The sequence below is a fragment of the Epinephelus moara genome, chromosome 2 (assembly GCF_006386435.1).
Source record: "Epinephelus moara isolate mb chromosome 2, YSFRI_EMoa_1.0, whole genome shotgun sequence".
Classification (NCBI taxonomy): domain Eukaryota; kingdom Metazoa; phylum Chordata; class Actinopteri; order Perciformes; family Serranidae; genus Epinephelus; species Epinephelus moara.
Window position 1 is genome coordinate 42,501,942 of NC_065507.1, and position 20,335 is coordinate 42,522,276.

Below are 20,335 nucleotides of genomic sequence, written 5' to 3' on the forward strand. Positions count from 1 at the left end.
ACACAAAACTGCTTTGCTAGCTCAATCATGTTGTAACTAAGATATCCGCTGGAAAAAATATTTTTTTCATGGACTGTTTAATGAGTTATTACCTATTACAGACACCGCTAACGGCTAAGAAATAGTAATGTTTGTTCAATCATTGTGTTTATAGACTTTACAAACATCGGATTAGTCGAAACGGGGATACAGTGATGTGAAAAATGTGATATATATATATATATGTATAATATAGCTAAAAGCTCTGCTGGTTTTCTACCCAGAAGTATTTTAAACAACAAGGCGATTCCCTCTACAGTCCGGCCGGACGGATGAGTCATGGCCTTGTAAAAGATTATGTTTGTTTCTTTTAGTTGGCGAGAATGTGTCGCCGCAAACGCGACAAACATCCACTAACTTTGACGGCGTTTACTGCGAGCACGGCTGAGTCATTTTGTACCGCTACATGTGTTTCTAGTCTAGTGTTTCTCTTCCCAATTCTAAGTCCACCACTACTACATATAATTAATAGCTCTCTTACCACTGGAACAGTACCTGCATCTTTTAAAACAGGCGTAATCAAGCCACTACTGAAGAAACATAACCTTGACCCCAATGTGATCAATAACTACAGACCAATTACAAATCTCCCCTTTCTTTAAAAAATCCTAGAAAAAGCAGTAGCCCAACAACTCACTGATCACCTATCCTTCAATAATCTATACGACCCTCATCAATCTGGTTTTAGAAAATTCCATAGCAAGGAAACCGCACTAACAAAAGTGGTCAACGATTTATTACTCACCTCCGACTCAGACTCAGCTTCAGCATTGTTGTTGCTAGACCTCAGCGCAGCGTTTGATACCCTTGATCACCATATTCTACTTCACCATCTAGAAAACTACATAGGACTCACCGACTCTGCTCTCTCCTGGTTCAAATCCTACCTTACTTACTCCATGTTTATCAATCAGGCCTCCACGATCACATAATGCCGATCTCCTATCCATCCCCAGAATCAATAAATCATCAGAAGGTGGTAGAGCCTTCTCATACCGAGCCCCTCTCCTCTGGAACCACCTTCCCATTCAAATCCGTGAAGCTAGCACAGTTGATTCTTTCAAAAGTAAACTCAAAACACACCTCTTTGCATCCGCCTTTAACATCACATAGTCTCTGTCCTTACATACTACATCATGGTTATCTACTACTACTCAGTCATTGTGCGCATCAATTTATGTTTAGTTTTTAATATATACAAGTGCCAATGTTATTTTTGTTTTTATAATATGTCACTATACATGTAACATTTTCTGTTTATTTTGTTCTACATAGTCATTTCACTTGTTTTTATATACTTTGTTATTTGTTGTATTCTGTAATATTATTTGTAATTTGCTTATGTGTTTTTATGTACAGCCCACTGAGGCATTTTTGTGATTTTGGGCTATAATAAACTTTGACTTGACTATTGCAGCACACTTTAATCAGCACTGACGTTGTGGCATAAGTTTGGTTTATGTGTGGGCAGAGATAGCAGTCAAATGTTGGTGATAATGCACCACCGTCTGTTTGTAATTTGCCATTTTAAAAGAAGACAAAGAAGAGGAGGAAGTAACAAAAAAAAAAAAAAAAAAAAAAGATGTCACTTCCTGTAAGTGCAAAGTGGCAATGCGCGATTTGAGACAACACTGCCCTGTTGAAATTAGTGCACCACACAAGGCGTACACAGTGTACATAGACACACTCCAAGACTTGATTTAGCTTTTTTCCCAACTCGTGACCCATTTCTTTCTCAAATGTTTGACTACGTTTTTCTCTTCGGTGAAATGACCATTTTAGCAATCCAGCATACTTGCATAAATCTCACCTGAAGGTTGGAGTACAGTGTAGAGACTTTTAAATGGCTCAAGAAAATGCTACACACATCTGTATGGTGTAAGTGTACAGCATGATTAGAAATAAACTAGCCCCTTACAGAAGAAAAGGATGGCCACTTTGCTTCCACTCGTCAAACATTTCCTCACATGTAAGAATAAAAACTTAATGAGCATAGAAGTCAAAACACACACACACACACACACACACACACACACACACACACACACACAGCTGAAAGGTATAGTATTCTGTGGCTTCATGCCATTGTTTCTGGGTTACCTGTGCAGTTAAGATGCTAATGCCTGGTTAATGCTAATTCAATTAGGCTTTAGTGCAAAGGGGCTCATCAAACTAATTCCTTTATGATGGGTGCTGTATAATGTGTAATGGTGTGTGTGTGTGTGTGTGTGAGAGAGAGAGAGAGAGAGAGAGGGACACACACACACACACACACACACACACACACACACACACACACACACACACACACACACAGAGAAAGTGTGTACTGAAGTAGTGCTACTGGGAAGTTGGGCACTGAGAAAACAGGAACAGTCTGTTACTAACAGATCGTAAATCAGATGGTAGTTGAGGTGGGAACTACACTGAGTTTTGAGTTCATTAGGCACACCTCTAAAATCTAATGTGATCTAATGAAACAGCTTTGCAACAAATGCTGTCTTTGTGAAGCTTATAGTGTTTAGATTTTGTTAAGCGTTTGTCAGAGAGATGTCAGTTGGTCATCTTAGGGACTACAGTAGTTAATGGTGGCATTGCATTGTACTGCATTTTATTAAGAGGTTATGTTGAAGCCATATCTGATATCTTATAATGACGAAAACTTTGTCTGTCTGTGGGTGTGTCTGTTCCACGTTTTTCTACTCACTGACATGGTCAATCTATGTGAAACTGCACATAGTCATTGAGGATTGGCATAGGTAGAAGGTGACAAAGCTACTTTTTCAAAAAATTACACTATTATTAGTATATTCTTTTACAAATTGATGCATTCACCCCATGAGTTACTGTGCATGCGCGTTAATATATGTATCCACCTTAAACGGACATCAGCTGTAGCCGATCGGCGGAGTTACACTGTGCACGCGCGTTAATATATGCATCCAACTCAGACATCTCAGCTGCAGTTGATAAAGGTAGGCTTATGAATTACTTAATTACATTTACACTGCTAAAATGTGCACATTGATGTCACATTGACACGCTAACCAATTGCCATGTTGTGTAGGTGTATGTGCGCGTGGGAAGTTGCCCCATACCCCTCAACTTTGTGTGTCTGTGTGTTTGTGAGTGTAGCTAGGGGAGACCGGGGTCAATTGTTAAGCGGGGTCAGTTGTTATGCCAACAGAGACGCACAGGGACGAGCTCGGTTGACAGAAACACCAGAACAGTCAGCTACACTATAATAAAAGGGAAGCCTGAACCAACCTCAAACGGACATCAGCTGTAGCCGAGCAGCGGAGTTACACTGTGCACGCCGTTAATATATGCATCCACCTCAAACAGACATAAGCTCAGCTGCAGCCGATAAAGATAGGCTTATTAATTCCTTAATTACATTTACACGGCATTTTCCCACTATTGGCAATGGTACTACTGTACTTTCAATAAAGCAATTGTACTATCAAATTCACAAAAACTCTGTCTGAATACATTGCTCTTCTTAATGGGTTCAGTTGACTATTTAATCTGCAATTTCCTGTATCTGCAATGACCTATATCCCAAAACACACAACTGTACGTGGGCAACTGTGCACTCAATGGGTATGGACTAGTGCTATTTGAAATGAGGACCTTAACAACAAACAGATGTCAGCAATGAAACCCAACAAAAGGACCTGAAAAAGATACTGAAGCATTACCACAAGGAAATGCATAAATCAAAACGAGGACAAACAGATTCAGAAACAGCTTCTACCCAACTGCAATAATCACACTTAGGAAAGCAAGAATGCAATAACAGGTTTTTAGTAAGGGACTGTGCAAATGACCAAGGAGAGAATGTTTGGTTGTGTGTTTGCTTTTTATTTACTTTTAGCTGTCTTCTTTTTAATGCTGCTCATGGTTTTATATGATATAGTTTTATGAGTTGATGCACTGACAAGGTGGCTCTTTAATTTCATTGTGCATGTGACAGTGACAAATAAACGATATTCTATTCTATTCTATATGGTAAAGGGACATTATCGATGGTTTAGAACCATGTTCAGAAGGCCATTTTTTAAGAATTTGAGGGCTACATACTAAATTGACAACCCTGTCTCCTACAAAATAAACATATATATCATGACTTTATTTGGCTGAAGGTGAGCATGACAGAAAAAAACTGAGAACCACTAAGTAAAAGGTACCCTGTGGAGTTTTTGGCCATTATTAGTGCTATGGAGTCCCTAATTTTCTTTGTATTCTGCACACGGATGCACTGCCTGCATGCCAGCAAGATGGTAGCACAATTCACAAACCTTTGTTAGATCAAGCTTTTCAGCTGACTGTCAGTTAGAAGCAGTAGTTTGGCCACCAGCTAAGCAATGGAGCAACAAAGGCAGTGAAGAAGAAGACTGATAATAGAGAAAACATAAAAGTTTGTTTTGTGTTGTTTTGAATGTTTTGTTTTTTGTCTTGTTTGTACTCCATACCACAATTGTGGTGAAGAGCTAATAAATATGACTATGACTGTGACTATAATTATTTTGAATTGTCAGTGTAATTTTATTTGTGCGCAGGGGGAACCTCCACTGTGTCAGCGTTGGATGGCATTGACAGGTCAGTGTAAACTCACTACATCATTTTAATCCTGTATTGTACATATACTTCAGCATGGTGTTAATGCAAAGTACATCAGTTTATTTACACTCAAGTACAATGACACCATTCACATGTTATATAGATTACTTCACAGAAACAGACTTTCACTTTCACACACACTTCTTGACTGTGCTGTGAACCCACAGTGACATCCCTTCAGGCTGTGTGCGGACTGACATCCCTTCAGGCTGTGTGTGGTAGAGAGACAGAAAGTGAGAGAGAGTGTCTCTCTGATATCCTCAGGGAAACACTGAGAGTGCTAGCTAGCTGGTGGAGTAGGTTTGTGGTGCAGTGTTAGTGTTAATGGAGATGTAAGCTCACAGGATTAGCACCCATAGGTAGGCATGTGTGTGTGTGTGTGTGTGTGTGTGTGTGTGTGTGTGTGTGTTCTTTACAGGCAGGAGCTTTCTTTCATTACATTAAGGCCAGTGCCTCTAAATCATTAACTCCTTTTGCAGTCTCAGTGGTGTCAGTTAGGTGTTAGTGATCCCCATCAATATCGGGGTCTGCCTCAAGTCACTTCACTCACTACCACACACACTAACACATGTGCATGTACACACTTACACATCAACACATATGGAATTTAGATATGAAGACGCATTAACCTGTATGCAGATGGGTCAGCAACAATTCCGACACACAGACACACGCACTTACTCAAAGATCAGAAAATGAACGAGGCCAACAAGGCAGGCTTTTCCAAGACCAGCCTGAAAGACTTCACCAATCCGCTTGACCTTACTGACCAACCCTGCTCCAGTCTGGTGCTTGATGGCGGATGGCCTCTTTACATGGTCAAGTAGAAACAAGGTCAGACTTGGCAGGAGATTGCCAACAGTTACCTGAGCTTTGTGAAGTGTCTTGGCAGTCGCTCTCAGAAGATCATTCTTGTCTTTGATGGCTACAGCAGCTCACCAAAAAATTATGTCCACATCCAGTGTCCAAGAACTCTTGCTGTGATCAAAAGGTTTGACCAGATAAGATACATTTGACACCAAGGGCAAAGTTCACGGACAACACTCATAAGAAGAGCGAGCTCATCCATCACCGTGGAGCAGTGTGACAATTATGCTGACACTATGATTGTGGCTGCTGCCACAAATGACTCTGTCGAGGTCAGTAAAACATTATGAAACATTGTTACAGTACTTACATCAGTTACAATTCTTTGGTTGATATTTTACTACGTTGTGCTGTATTTTGATGTGCCATGTTGTAATGCAAGTGCATTTATCCTCAAATAGGAAGAGTATTGGCATTGTTAAATAACATGACAATTGCACAGTTTTAGACGCTTTGCACATATCTAGTTCTATTTTCAGGTGCGGGCAGAAGATACAGATGTGGTAGTAATGCTTGTGCACCATAGCCCAAACACCAATCACCACTCTTCTGAACCACGTCGAAGGGCTCTTACAAGGTCAGGAAGATCCAAAAGCTCTCTCTGAAAGACAGAGGAACTACCTGCTCTTTACTCATGCCTTCACCGGTTATGATATGGTTTCTGTAATCTGGGGCCACGAGAAATTAACATTATTTGACAGGTTTTGTGCAGGAGACACTGATTAACACATGGACATCTTCCTTTGCAACACATTCCCACTCCTACCTCGTCACATATTGACGTTTGGTCATGGACTTTCCATGTCCACGTTCACGTAGACGTCCACGTCCACGTACACGTGCGACGTGCAAGGTTCCCTCGATGCATTGGTTGTTGACGTTCTGGAGACACTGTGTCAAGTTCTGCCTGTTACATGATTTGTCTTCTTTCAAGATACACCTCTGTTTTCACAGGAAATTTACGTCAGTACAACACCGCAAATTGACGTGGTTGGGTTTAGGCAACAAAAGCACGTGGTTAGGTTTAAGAAAAAAGAACAGGGTTTGCCTTCAGAATCTTACGGGACGCAATCACTGCTCTCTCGGGTGAAAGTCAGTGTTTATTGGACGCATCCACCATCCCTCCTGCCGGCCCCACTCGGACTTTAGCCACCTTAACTTTCGTCCTTGTCCCGCTAGGTTGGTAATGACAGTTGGTAATGACTTTTATTGCTCACACAGATATGAAGTTAGTTAGTTACAGATAAAAGTTCAGTGGTCTTTGAGTTCAGCTTGCTCGTACTGGAGTGAAGTCTGCTGTAACTAGCCAAACCAGGAGAACTGAGGTAAGCAGGTTTGGTGCTGCACCATGAAGCCACAGAGCCAAGCAGATGGGAACCAGGAAGGGAGCAGGCAGGAATCAGGGTCGGAGGCAGAGGGCTGAGGTAATTACCAGGGCAGAGACGAAGGGGGCAGGTCAGTAACAAGCAGGGTCGGTACCGGGGAATCAAGCCAAGAGTGAGTCCTGGAATGTCTTGCATGTAGTTGAAGAACAATCTGGCAAAGAGTGTGTGTGCTGGAGAGGCTTATATACCAGGCTGATTGGCTGATGAGCTGCAGCTGTAAATTTACCAGGAGCAGGTGAGGGAGTGAAGCAGACTGTGACAGCGGACTGACTGTGCAGACTGTGTCCCTCAAGGGACGTCGGAGGAGGGCTTCGAGGTCACTCTCCTCAGAGTCGCCGTCAGAGGATTCAGACAGGAGGGGTGGCTGGGAGGGCAGAATCTGGGGTTTGGAGGATGTGCTGGTTCTGGAAGGCTGATCAGACTGTGACAGAAAGATTCTCCACAATTCAATTGTTAAGTTTATTTTACTGAAACTAGACTGAGCACCAAAGAAGGCAGTTATTCATTGAGATTTATCAGCCTGGTAAACAAGAGAGATGATAAAAAGTAGTGATTTCCTATGGGGTGCCGTTTGTAAAGTGGCTCAACATTTTGCCACATTTAGCTTCAAACAATGTTTAAAAAAGTGTTGTGAATTTTTTAACGTCACCTTTTACCACATTTACAGCAATATTTGTTAACTTAGAAATATATTAAATAGTTAAATCTAAATATTAAATGTGGCACCTAAATGTTAAATGTTAAATCTAAATATTAAATCTAAATCTAAATCTAAATGTTAAATCTAAATATTAAATCTAAATCTAAATCTAAAGGTTAAATCTAAATGCTAAATCTAAATGTTAAATGTTAAATCTAAATGTTCTGGGTGAAATTAAATATTTAGCTAATGTGCAAATTGACACTGCCGGTCACCGGAAGTACCAAAATAAAAGCTCGAGATGGTCAGACTGTGTTTATAGAATCAAATAACGAATTAAAACCAACGTATCGGGGAAATGAACACTTGAACATACATTAGCGTGATAATAACTACCTAAAATAACAAAAAACATGTTTGGATAAATTTTATTTTATTTGACGTGTTTGAGTTGTTAATGTCCCTTCGGAGGGAATCACCTTGTTGTTAACAAATACTTCCGGGTAGAAAACCAGCAGACTTTAGTTGTTAACAAATACTTCCGGGTAGAAAACCAGCAGACTTTAGCTACATATGAATATCTCACATTTTTCACGTCACTATATCACCGTTTAGACTAATCTGATGTTTATAAAGTCTATAAACACAATGATTGAACAAATATTACTATTTCTGTGTACACGTTTTGTAAATAATAATATAGTTATCATAGATTAGCAGGGCTAACCGTTAGCTGTTAGCCCCATTAGCGGTGTCTGTAATGACTCATTAACTCTTAAACAGTCCGTGAAAAAAATATTTTTTTCCAGTGGATGTCTTAGTTACAACATGATTGAGCTAGCAAAGCAGTTTTGTGTTGCTATGTGTGGTATTTATTCAGTTTTGGGAAATCACGATGTCTAGAAAGCATCAGTGGCCGCAGCAGCAGCAGAGCTAACATCAGGACGTCATCTGTTAAAAGCCTCCCGTTGTCGGATACGACATGAAACTACTCCAGTTAGCTCAATCATGTTGTAACTAAGACATCCGCTGGAAACAAATATTTTCTTCACGGACCGTTTGGAGTTAATGACTCATTACAGACACCGCTAACGGGGCTAACAGCTAATGGCTAGCCCCACTAATCTACAGTGACCATGTTATTAATTTCAAAACATGCACACAGAAATAGTTATGTTTGTTCAATCATTGTGTTTATAGACTTTACAAACACCAGATTAGTCTAAGCGGTGATATAGTGACGTGAAAAATGTGAGATATTCATATATATATATATGTAGCTAAAGTCTGCTGGTTTTCTACCCGGAAGTATTTGTAAACAGCAAGGTGATTCCCTCTGAAGGGACACTAACAACTGAAAGTACACGTCAAATAAAATTTATCCAAACATGTTTTTTGTTATTTTAGGTAGTTATTATCATGCTAATGTATGTTCAAGTGTCCATTTCCCCGATAAGTTGGTTTTAATTCGTTATTTGATTCCATAAACACAGTCTGACCGTCTCGAGCTTGTATTTTGGTACTTCCGGTGACCGGCAGTGTCAATTTGCATATTAGCTAAATATTTAGTTTCACCCAGAACATTTAGATTTAACATTTAGATTTAGATTTAACATTTAGATTTAGATTTAATATTTAGATTTAGATTTAACATTTAGATTCAACATTTAGATTTAGATTTAGCATTTAGATTTAGATTTAATATTTAGATTTAACATTTAACATTTAGGTGCCACATTTAATATTTAGATTTAACTATTTAATATATTTCTAAGTTAACAAATATTGCTGTAAATGTGGTAAAAGGTGACGTTAAAAAATTCACAACACTTTTTTAAACATTGTTTGAAGCTAAATGTGGCAAAATGTTGATGTTATTTTCAGCTTGACCCACTTTACAAACGGCACCCCATAATTTCCTACCTCTGAAACTGTCATATAGTCAGAATATGTGTCCATTCCTTGATTACCCGGTAAGTTATTCATATTCCTTCATATTCCATCAAAAGAATCAAAAGGGTTTTTTCATAAAAAAGAATCCAAGTTGTAAGTAGCTGTAAACCTAATTTTATACAAATAATATTCATACTGGTTTAAATACACAATTTGACTGTATTTGCCATCTTTGCTGAGCAATAGTTTTGCACAAAAGGAATTATAGGAAAGGCAAAAATAAGCCTAGGGCTTCAGCCTGTTCCTTTTTTGTGTGAAATAATCTTTGTTGCGCCAGATGTATATTACTGAAATAAAAATGATTCATTCATTCATTCATTCATTCAAAAGCCTGTCCCATGTAGATGCCTGTCCCAAATATACGCCTGGTGAGCTCAGTGATAACATATGATTAAAAAGTTATTCTGTTGTAAATTTTCAAAAAATATTGTAAAATTTTGTTAATTGTTGTAGTGTATGTCATGAAATTTGTCAGTGCATCTGTGAAACTTGATTACAATGTGGTTTTATTAACTATGAAAATATACTGAACACGATGATCATTTCTGGGATTTGGGTTAACCCTGTAAGGCCCACTGTTGTAAAATTACAACATCACTTTTAGCTGTCCCAAAAACAAACCTACAAATGTTTTGTTTGTTTTTTTAAAGACCATATTCACATAGTCATTAGGTCCTATTGTTTAGCTTTGCAATGCCATTGGATGGTAAATGTATAAATAGGTCGGGCCATCAGGCCATGAACTCATACAACTTGCAAACTTTCTTGGATGCGCATCTCCCTGTTTTACTGAACTGGATATATCAACACTGAATTAAGTAAAATACCTGAAATATTTTTTTTGTGATTAGTAGAATGTCTAGAACAGGTAAATACTAAATTCTTGTTGAATGCATGCATCAAATTAGATTTTTAGCTTGTTATGTCTTTGTTGTTGGATGGTAGTCAAAATAGCATATGCACCTTGCACTTCTCAAATATTCACAATGATAAAATACTTACTTATTACTACTAGAAATATAATGTATTTGATGATTTACAATTTCTAAATGTGTTTTATCTATTTTGACCAGATTTGAGTAATTCTGAATGAAGGAATAAATGATTTCTTGTTGTGGTATTTCAAGCCCTTTTAGTAGCAGTATTTGAAACTGTGGCTGTATTTTATCAGTAAAAATACATATACAACTGTTGTTCTGAGCTTTTTTTTTTGTTTGCTCAAATATCTAAAGCCAGACACTGGTTGTGTAGGATGGTTTCTGTATGGGTGTAGGGGCAGGTGTGAATGTTCTTGACTGTGGGGATGTAAGTGGTCTGGGGAGTTGTATGTATGGTGCACTGTTCTACACTCTGGGGGTGTTAGTGGTTTCGGGGTTCCTTTTAGTATGTTAACTAGAGATGCATTAAGCTAGCCAGACAGTATTGTGTGACCTCAGTGGAATGTATCACATAATTAGAATTCATTTGCACCAAATCCTGCACAGAAGTTGAGAGGCCTTACATTGCTCTGGGTACCTACAATAAATACATGCGTGGTGCGGATTTGTTGGACTCATTTGCTGCAAAATACAAGTTCCCGATGAAATTGCACTGCTGATACATTTTCATTTTCTAGTACACCATCATCCTCACCGTGATCAACGCCAGGCTCCTCTGCAAGCAAGACTGTAAAGTTTGCAATATTCCCAAGAAAGAGATGCTGAACAGAACAGGGTTTCAGGCGCAACTAGCATCTTCTCTCATCCTGGTAAGCATCCATCTCTGTTGTTAACCCTATTTAATATTTCACTGATCATACAGTTTTAATGTATGTTTGACATTGTAATTGAACTTTTTGTCATCTTATTCAAACAAAATCAACTGTCAACACACCAAGGAGAGGGTGACCATCTTTAGGCAGTGGGAGCCCTGTATCACTAGTGACATCACAGAGCCCTTTGACATCCATGACAATAACACCACAAAGACCAGTGACTGCTCCGAAGAGGTCATGTGTACCACCAGTGGATGTGCACAAGGACATGATCGCACATTTCCCAGTAAAGACAAAGTGAGGATGCTGCGGATATTGCAATAAAGGCTACTCTAATACGCTCTGCAGGAAGTGCAGTGTCCGTCTCTGCTTTTCAGAGGAAAGGAACTGCTTTTTGGAGTACCACTGTACATGAACACTGGGCACTGGTTTTTGAACAAAGTTGGCATCGCTGTCTTCTCCCACTAATCCAGGTTCCGCCAGCGTGTCCTGGGTCTGCCCCAAAGTTTCATTCTGTATTTTTTAGCCCAATAAATTATGGTTCATAAAAATATGACTGTTGTGTGATTATTATTTATGATATTTACTGTTATAGAGCTTTGTAAGCAATCCACACTGCAAATGAATCCTTAGTTTTTCAGTATATTTGTTCTGACAGTGTGAGTGCGAATACACAAATTCTGCTCCCATCCAGGCCCACTGTTGCAATATTACAACATTTCTGTAAAAACTTACTAAAATGTAAAAAAAAATTAAATAGCCCTTCAATTTCTGCATCACAGACTTCCTATAAGACAGAGGTGAAAAAAAGTCTTTGCTCTTTTTTCTATATTTGGGTTTAACAGGGTTAAGGTTTTTAAATTTTTAGTCTATTTTTGGAAGTCACGTTGTCAGGAAATATCCCACTGAGAAAGACGGTATTTGCAGCAATAAATGTGTAATTTTGTTTCCATCTAACATTATATCATTTCATTTCAGCTTTTTTGTATGTCAGAGGATGATAGTGTATGAAGGTGACAGAGTGGCTGTGACAGGATGTATGTGGCTAATGTTGTTAGCATGGAGTCCCATCCTCCCTGCCAGCATGTCATGTCAATATCAATGTAAAGCTGCTAGACTGCTATGGAAGATGGATTAGACAGTTGGTAAAAGGCTTTGGTGTGCGTTTTAAGGAATGAGTGTGTGTGTGTGTGTGTGTGTGTGTGTGTGTGTGTGCGTGCGTGCGTGCGTGCGTGCGTGCGTGTGTGGCCCAATAAAAGCCTTGCTCCTGACATTTTTACTGCAGGTAAGTGGTAGGTGAATTTATGGTGCTTGTTTAGAGGTCTGAGGAGGCTTGGCTGTCCAGAAGCTGGACACACACACGCACACACACACACGCACACACATACACACAAACACGCACACACACGCACACACACACACACACACACACACACACACACACACACACTTATTTAGACTTTTTTCTTAAGTTGACTTTCCCAGCTCTAGCCAAATTCATATTCATACAGTCTGACAGGGTTTTACACAGAGCTTAAACCACATTCTCCTACCAGTGGACTCCCTCCATTTCTGCTCCTCAGTGTCCATGCTGGCCAATGGATTCAAGCTAATGAATGACAGTGAGCAAAGCAAATTGTAAACTATATAGTGACACTTTGCATCAAAATGTTCTTAGACATAAAGCAAGATATTGAATTGTGTGGCAATTAAATACAAAGTCAGAAGAGTGATACAGGGATGTTTGAACAGACAGAGGAGAAGCGAGGCCTGGCCTGCAATGAACAGAGTGGACAAACAGCTTTGCAGAGGCACAAACAAGGAGATGAGAGGAAAGAGAAGAGGAGATGGCCATTCCCATGTTGCTGCTTGGCTTCCAAAACAATTCTCCCCAAACTTTTGATGAGGAAATGAAATGGTCTCCCCCTCCCCTCCGTAAATTATGATTAATTCCCTGTAAGATGCTTGCTTTTAGACCCAAGAGAGACACATGATAATGGAGGATTTATTTGCTCAGAATGAAGAGGCAAGTGGAGTGTGCGTTTCTCTCCACTTCAGCTGGCTGTTTGTCTCGTTCTCTGTCTCCTGTGGTTGTCCTGCCACTGGCTTATTCTCATTCTTGTCTTGCTGCCTGTGGATGCCATACAGGATGGAGCATGTGAAACATCTGAGCTTATTGTACAACTGGTGGTATGGTAAGGCCAGCTTAGGGATACATTAGGCGAGGCAGAGTGTTAAGATCAAATGGGATTGTGGAGGATTTCAAGGCTTTGGGAATTCTCTTCATTTACCCCCGAGAGGAAGCCAGGCACAGTGCAATATTCATCATCACTGTTCACACAGCATGCCACAGCATGTGGCACCACACCTCTATCCAGGCCTGGCAGTAAGGGTAAAAGGAGGTAAACCAAAATGCTGGTCTCCTGTGTCAAAGTTAGATTTAGACATAGAAACATCTTGTTTTAGTTTACAGAACCTTTATATTCATGATTAGGGCACCAGTAGCCTATACTTAATTATCACAAGTGTTTGATGGATGGTAAAAAAGCTTATAGCAAACCCCACTCCAGGCACATCTTTCCAATGTTGGAACCCACATTGCAACTTTCACCCATTTCATGCAGGCATTTTCCAGCTGTGGACGTGAGAAAGGTCCTAGGGTATGGACTTCTACCCAGTGGTGTAGTCTGGTTTATTGTAGTAGGTATACTGATACATGCAACCAGGATTCTTTCAGTTTGCTGTCAAATCTCTACCCGTTTTTGGGAAAACAAATAGCTGAAGTCAAAGTTATGTAACAAAACTATGTTGTCAAGTATCCAGTTTTAAGTAGTTATATGGAAATCCTGGAGCTTTCTTAGTGGGTTTACAGCATATATCTGCATTTCACATAAACTACACTATTGCCTCTCTCTGTAGCTTTATTCATTCTTTATGCAACTCTTTCTGGAACTATTCATATGTACAACCCTGTGCAGCACTTTTCACGGATAGACTGTGTGAAAATGTGTGCTGTTATGCCCATATGTAAAAAGAATTATTGTGTTGTACCCCCCTCTGTGATGGCTAGCTTTTCAACCTGTGTGGTCATTGAGATCAGCTATAAATACTTTAGGTTTCTGACAAGGTAGGTAGTACAAACTACCGTGTCGTACAAACTTTTTTTTTTTTTTTTCTAGTATAACCCAACCAACCCTTCTATGGTAAGGGATAGTATGTTAAATTGTAGCAGGAAATAGGATAGGAACAGCAATCTCCTGCACTAAAGGAACCAGCGTTCCACCCCAACCCTTTCAGAGAGTTTTTGCAGTGCATATCATTGGTGTTGATGTTAGTATTTTCCTGTCAAAAACAACTTTTTCTAAAATATTCTCTAAGAAATGTACATTTGATATGGGTCCATAGTTGCAAATAAAAAAATAGGAGGAATCTAAATTACTTTTTTTTTTAGAATTGGTCTAACCATGGTAGTCTTTAAAGCAGCGGGGAAGATGTCTAATTTATCTGCCTTGTCTAAGTCAGACATGGAAAAATTGGTCCATGCATTCACCTCCTGTAGGCAAGACTACTGTTATTCCCCTCTAGACTTCCAAAAGAAAAAAATGACTTGGATGGCTCCAGCTCATCCAAAATGCAGCCAGAGTACTCACTGGGACAAGAAGAACCGAACATATTACTCCTATTACTCCTATCACTTCACTGGCTTCTGATAAAGTATAGAATTTGTTTCAAAATAAAGCTCATTGCTCACAAATCACCAAATGATTTTGCCCACAAATACATCTCTGACCTGCTTACAGACCCTTCAAAAGTCTCACATCGTCAGATACTGGTCTCCTAACTGTAGTCATGATAATTAGTAAATCTGGTATGGGTCTGGAACAACCTGCCAATGATATTAGATTTACCACAACTGTGTTGTCTTTCAAAAGCAAGCTTTAGACCTACCTGTTCTCTCAGGCCTATAGTTAGTGCTTCCATTTCTTTATCTGTCTTTTGTTCCTTCTCTCTTTCTTTTGTGTTATGTTGATGGGTGGGCAGGGGTTGAACTGTTTTTTTTTATTTTTCTTCTCTTTTTATGTATTTAAATATGTATCCAAGTTATGTAAGTTATTTTATTTTGTTCAGATTTGTTGTGTGTAAAGCCCTTTGAAATGTGCTGTACAAGTAAAGATGACTTGACTTAGTTCATTTTGCCAGAATCTTAAAGAACACGTTCCAATACAGATAGAAAATAGCCTGCCAAACATTATCACACTTCATTTTAGGCATTTAAATGTATGAATGAATGAATCAGTGATCAATTCTGATGACAGTCTCATGACTGAGGCACACTGCCAATGCCTTACCAAAACACCCCTCCAACCCTCAATCCCAGCTTTTTCTGAGGATTGGGTTTTGGGGCAGCATTATATATGAGGTCTGTTTTGTAAATAACATTAAGGTATTTATTTGTGCTGTGTTGTAACTCCAGTAAACAGCAGACAGCACCAGTTTAGATTTGGATTGGACTACTTCCCAGAAAAATAAAAAAAGGGAAGGAGTGCAGGGGTTAGACTGAGGCAAGAGACAGACACTGAGTAAGGAAGGAAGGAAGGACGGAAGGAAATTTATATGTGATTGAAAAAGTCTTAAGCCCCGTTTCCACCGAGCAGTATGGTACAGTAAGGTTCAGTTCGGTACCCTTTTTTCAGTTTCCACTGCGAAAAGTTATGGATCATGGTACCAATGGAACCGTTCCTAACCTAATCCAAACCCTTCTGTTAGGGTACCTAGCCACAGATCTGGTACTAAAAGGCGAAGCTGTGAACATTGCAGTCTGTTGATTGGTCAGTAGTGGACAGTCACTCTGCTCAGGGCTGAGTTGTGGATGGTTTTGAGGCAGAAGCCACTGTTCATATCGTGGAGAGTTTAATTAGTAGACTGTAACTATAAAATATAAGGATGTTTTGCTGCCTCTTGCAGCAGCCGGAGTTGAAGAAAAAATAAATTCACTCACTGGGCCGACTGGTGGGATTTGTAAGGTGGAACATTAACTTGTAATGTTACTCAATGCACAAGCTGACTCAATCAACACACCTTAAATATTCTATATTACAACTTTGACCATTAGTTTTTATATGACATACACTTTTAGTAATGAGTGGATCCTCAAGTGTTTCTATGTATTAATTCTGGCCAGGTTATGTGAATGGTATATATTCTAATCCTCACTTGGAGAAAAGAAAAGCATTGCGTATAGTCGGCTAACGCAACAGTAAACCCCCAAGCTTGCCTGAGAAGGACTAAGTGCAAAAACCCGCTATTTTTAAATATCCCATGGAGAGAGACTCTCACTGCAGCCTGTTTTATTTTGAGCTATTTTGTTCTGAAAATGTTGGCGTGCAGCCTCGTTCTGTGGATGATAAACGAGGCGCAGACTTTCCTCTGTGTCACTGATAATGAGGAAGTACAGTGAGTGACAACAATCCCTGCCCACATTTAAAGGTACGGTTTGCAGTGGAAATACTAGGGTCTAGGTACCATGTCTGAAGGGTACTTTTGGTTCCAAAGGTACCATACTGAAAATGTTTGGTGGAAACGGGGCTTTAGTCTCTTTCACACACAACCTGTAATGCACGGATTACTAGGTATGCATTCACTCTCGTCTTTCTCACGTACGTGTTTACAGGCAGTGACACACACAAAACCTTGAACTGAATATCGTGTAGAAAGCAAACAGTCTCCTGTAAACATATCATCTGTCACCTCTCCAGCTTAATCCATATCCTTTATAGCAAATGGAGAAACACACATGCATGTGCACACACACGCATGCACGCACCCACCCACGCACGCATGCACGCATGCACACACACACACACACACACACACACACACACACACACCCCTGCCGCCTGTCAAACAAACAAATGGGGCTGGAGTCCCTGAGAAAGTCATCACCATGACCATCCCAATTATATCATCAAGTTAGCCTGCTCCATTAAAAAGCAACATGATCTTGCCTAAAATCATTTAGCTGGCCATGCTAGCACCATGAAGTGTACACACCGAAGTCTTTCTTTTGGTTTGATGGAAAACAATGTCTAGTCATGCTTGGTCACGGACTTTCCGTGTCGACATATGATGTGCACCCTGGGTGCGTTGGTTGTTGACGTTCTGGGACACCATGTCAAGTGTGTGGGAAGTGAACAATGGCCTCCTGGGTAAAAGTTGGTGGCTGTTGGACACATCAACCACCCCTCCTGCCCACCCTATTAGCACTTTTCACCCCCTTCTTAGGCCCTGAGCACTGAACGGTGTAATGGCCCTATTGTAATGCAGGAAGTTATTATTAGGGCCCCAGTACCAACTGCAGGTGGCCATGAGGGCCCTTTTGAAACTGAAGGAATTATTAGGCCCCAAGCACCAACTGGTGTGAGGACCCCACTATAATATAAGGATTTTTTCTTCTTCTTCTTCTTCTTCTTCTTCTTCTTCTACCTTGAAATGAATCACATTTTTGAGGGGCTAAAGATTAAGTGGGTCTTATGCTTGGTTGTGACAAAGTGGCTCAGGAGAAGCCCGTGCGTGACATTTCAACTGGATGTATGAGAATTGGGGAGGCACATGTAACTTCACAAGACATACAAATGAAATTTCTTGGAGCCATACCCTAAACCCAACAGGAAGTCAGCCATTTTAAATGATGACTTAAAGCAAGTCTTAAACTTACTGAGGTGAGGTTTTGTAGTAAAGACCAAACAAGCAGTTGAGCTGTACATTTTCAAGTATGCAATCTGTTACTTTAATATACTGTAACTGCTATTTCCTTGTTTCTTCTGTTGGGGTGGATTTGTCTCTTTAAGTAAATTCAGATTTGCATTTTTAACTTATGGCCTTGATCCCCTGGCATGTGGCTTTTGTACCCTCAAAAACCTTGCCTCAATGCTGGCCAAGTGGCTTTGCCCCTAAAATGATGAAATCCCAGGCCTGCCACCCAGCCTCACCACCTGTGGTCTGCCCATCAGGAAGCCAGGGATCCACACGAGGTATTTCATCCCAGGTCCTTGAGCTTTGGGACGAGCCAGGAGTAAAATGTAAACAATGACTAGTAATCTTTCATAGCTCAGTTACTTGTACAGATATAGGATGAAATATCTTGTGAACTGATAATTTTGTAGAAATTAAACTGGTCAGTAATTCAAATGTTTTCATTGGTTCTAACAACTGTCAGTCAGTACTCCACTGAGGGTCATTACAGGCAAACTATCACGGCAAATGGTCCTTTGTAATTTAGTCAGAGCAGCAATAATTGGACCAGTGTCAGTTTAAACAAACTTGTAAATGTAGTTCAGATACTAAGTAAATGTTTCCAGTTGGTCTATTCCATTTTGCCTCCCTAATCCAGTACCTTTCCTATGTGTATGGTCAATTTTTGGGCTTATATAAGTTGCATATATGATTTGTTTTGTTAGAGAAATACATTTGTATGAGAAACACAAATACAAATGCATGAGTATTGAAATCAGTAAAGATGGAAGTAGCCTAAGAAGTAGCCTGAGATGTGCTACTGTTTTCTAACTTTATTTTTTATAAACATTGTAAGAGTGTTGCCCTTTTTCTTGCTCGAGCACCTGCCTCTTCCCCATCTGGAAGAGACAGAAATTCATTTGCTTAGCCAGTTTCTTGTGTGACCAGGCAGTTACTCATGTTGGAACACAAGCATCTCCCGGTCCATTGAAAATGGGAAAACCAACTGCTATTTCAAACTGACCTCAACTCACAGCCCCTTCTCATTTTTCAAATGCCCATATTTTGACCTGAAATTAATTTAATTATTCATGTGCACAAAAAATAAACACACGCACACACACACACACACACACACACACACACACACACTCATAAAGCTACTACATACACCATACTTGTACAAATATAGTTCATACATACAGGCTGTGAAAGCACGCCTCCTCATTTGTCAGTAAACACATCCCTTTAGGGGTCTGCTTAGCGTTAAATATATGGCCTCCCTCTAATTAGTGTCCACTTCATACTGTTATTAATGACCTTGGAAGCTAACAACAGGACCAGGGAGAGATTTGTTTTTTAACGTTAATTTCCCTTCTCTTTCCACCTCCTTTTCCTGTGACTACTATAAGTACAACAGAACTATCAAAACATACCCAGGGCAAAACCATGGCAGCATGACTTACATTGTTTGCTATTTGTTCCTGTCATGGGCCCCATGTTGGACTTCACCCCTAAAAGATCTGTCTTTCAGTTGTTATTGTCTTTGGAGGTACAAACTTCCAAAGTGTGCTGTGCTTCTTTTCATGTACTCAAACAAAACTGGATATCATGACCTTTTGATATATTTTGATTATGTTTATGGATAGAACAAATGTGTATAACTATTGAAAAAATAGCCTTAGAATGTGTGTCTGAGTGTGAGTGGTGTTTATGAGTGAAATACTGAAGAGGGAGAAGACTATCCCTGTTTTCTCTGACACAACCTACTTAGTGTTAAGTGAAGTGTTTGTGTCTCTAACCCTGTTTGGACTGCAGCTCTGAGATCTGCAGTTTTGTACGGGTTCAGGGGCGGAAATCCTGGGGGGGACAGGGGGGACATGACTCCTATTTCAGTAAAGCTGTACCCCCCTAGAATAATTTGAGACACAATTAATAATTTTTGAACAATGCAGTAGTATTTATTGAAAGCACAATGTAAGCGGTGCTCATTATAATCGCGCAATAATGTGCTATTTAAATCTTAAAAGATTTAGTCCCCCCCTCCCATTCCTAGTAGTGGTATATCCCACACTCTTTCCAACGGGTGGGGCTGCTTGGCAGCAGTAGCAGCATGTGGCTGGAACCGGTGCCCACATCGCGCATCGCAGGGTAAGATGTTCACTCACACAGATACAGTTTAACTTACACATGTTACAACACATCCCATTTACTGTTACAACAAGCCCCAGGCCCAGGCTGATGATATAAACTGTCTGCAACATTTCTCCTGCATTGTTCAAAAGCCTACTCAATTACGAGTACTGCTAAGCTAAAAGCTAATGATTAAGCACAGAGTTTAGT

At 39.9% G+C, this 20,335-nt stretch overlaps 1 protein-coding gene and 1 long non-coding RNA gene across 4 annotated transcripts in view; one reads left to right on the forward strand and one right to left on the reverse strand.

Annotated features, from left to right (window-relative positions):
- The window catches only part of LOC126397717 (uncharacterized), a 116,028-nt gene extending 104,273 nt beyond the window's left edge, over window positions 1–11,755 (forward strand). For both annotated transcript variants that reach the window (XR_007570701.1, XR_007570702.1), the window contains 3 exons: window positions 4,602–4,641; window positions 11,123–11,254; window positions 11,384–11,755. This is a non-coding gene — a long non-coding RNA (uncharacterized LOC126397717). The remainder of the gene's footprint in view (window positions 1–4,601; window positions 4,642–11,122; window positions 11,255–11,383) is intronic.
- The window catches only part of bcas3 (BCAS3 microtubule associated cell migration factor), a 939,536-nt gene that overhangs the window by 93,929 nt on the left and 825,272 nt on the right, over window positions 1–20,335 (reverse strand). The window lies entirely within an intron of this gene.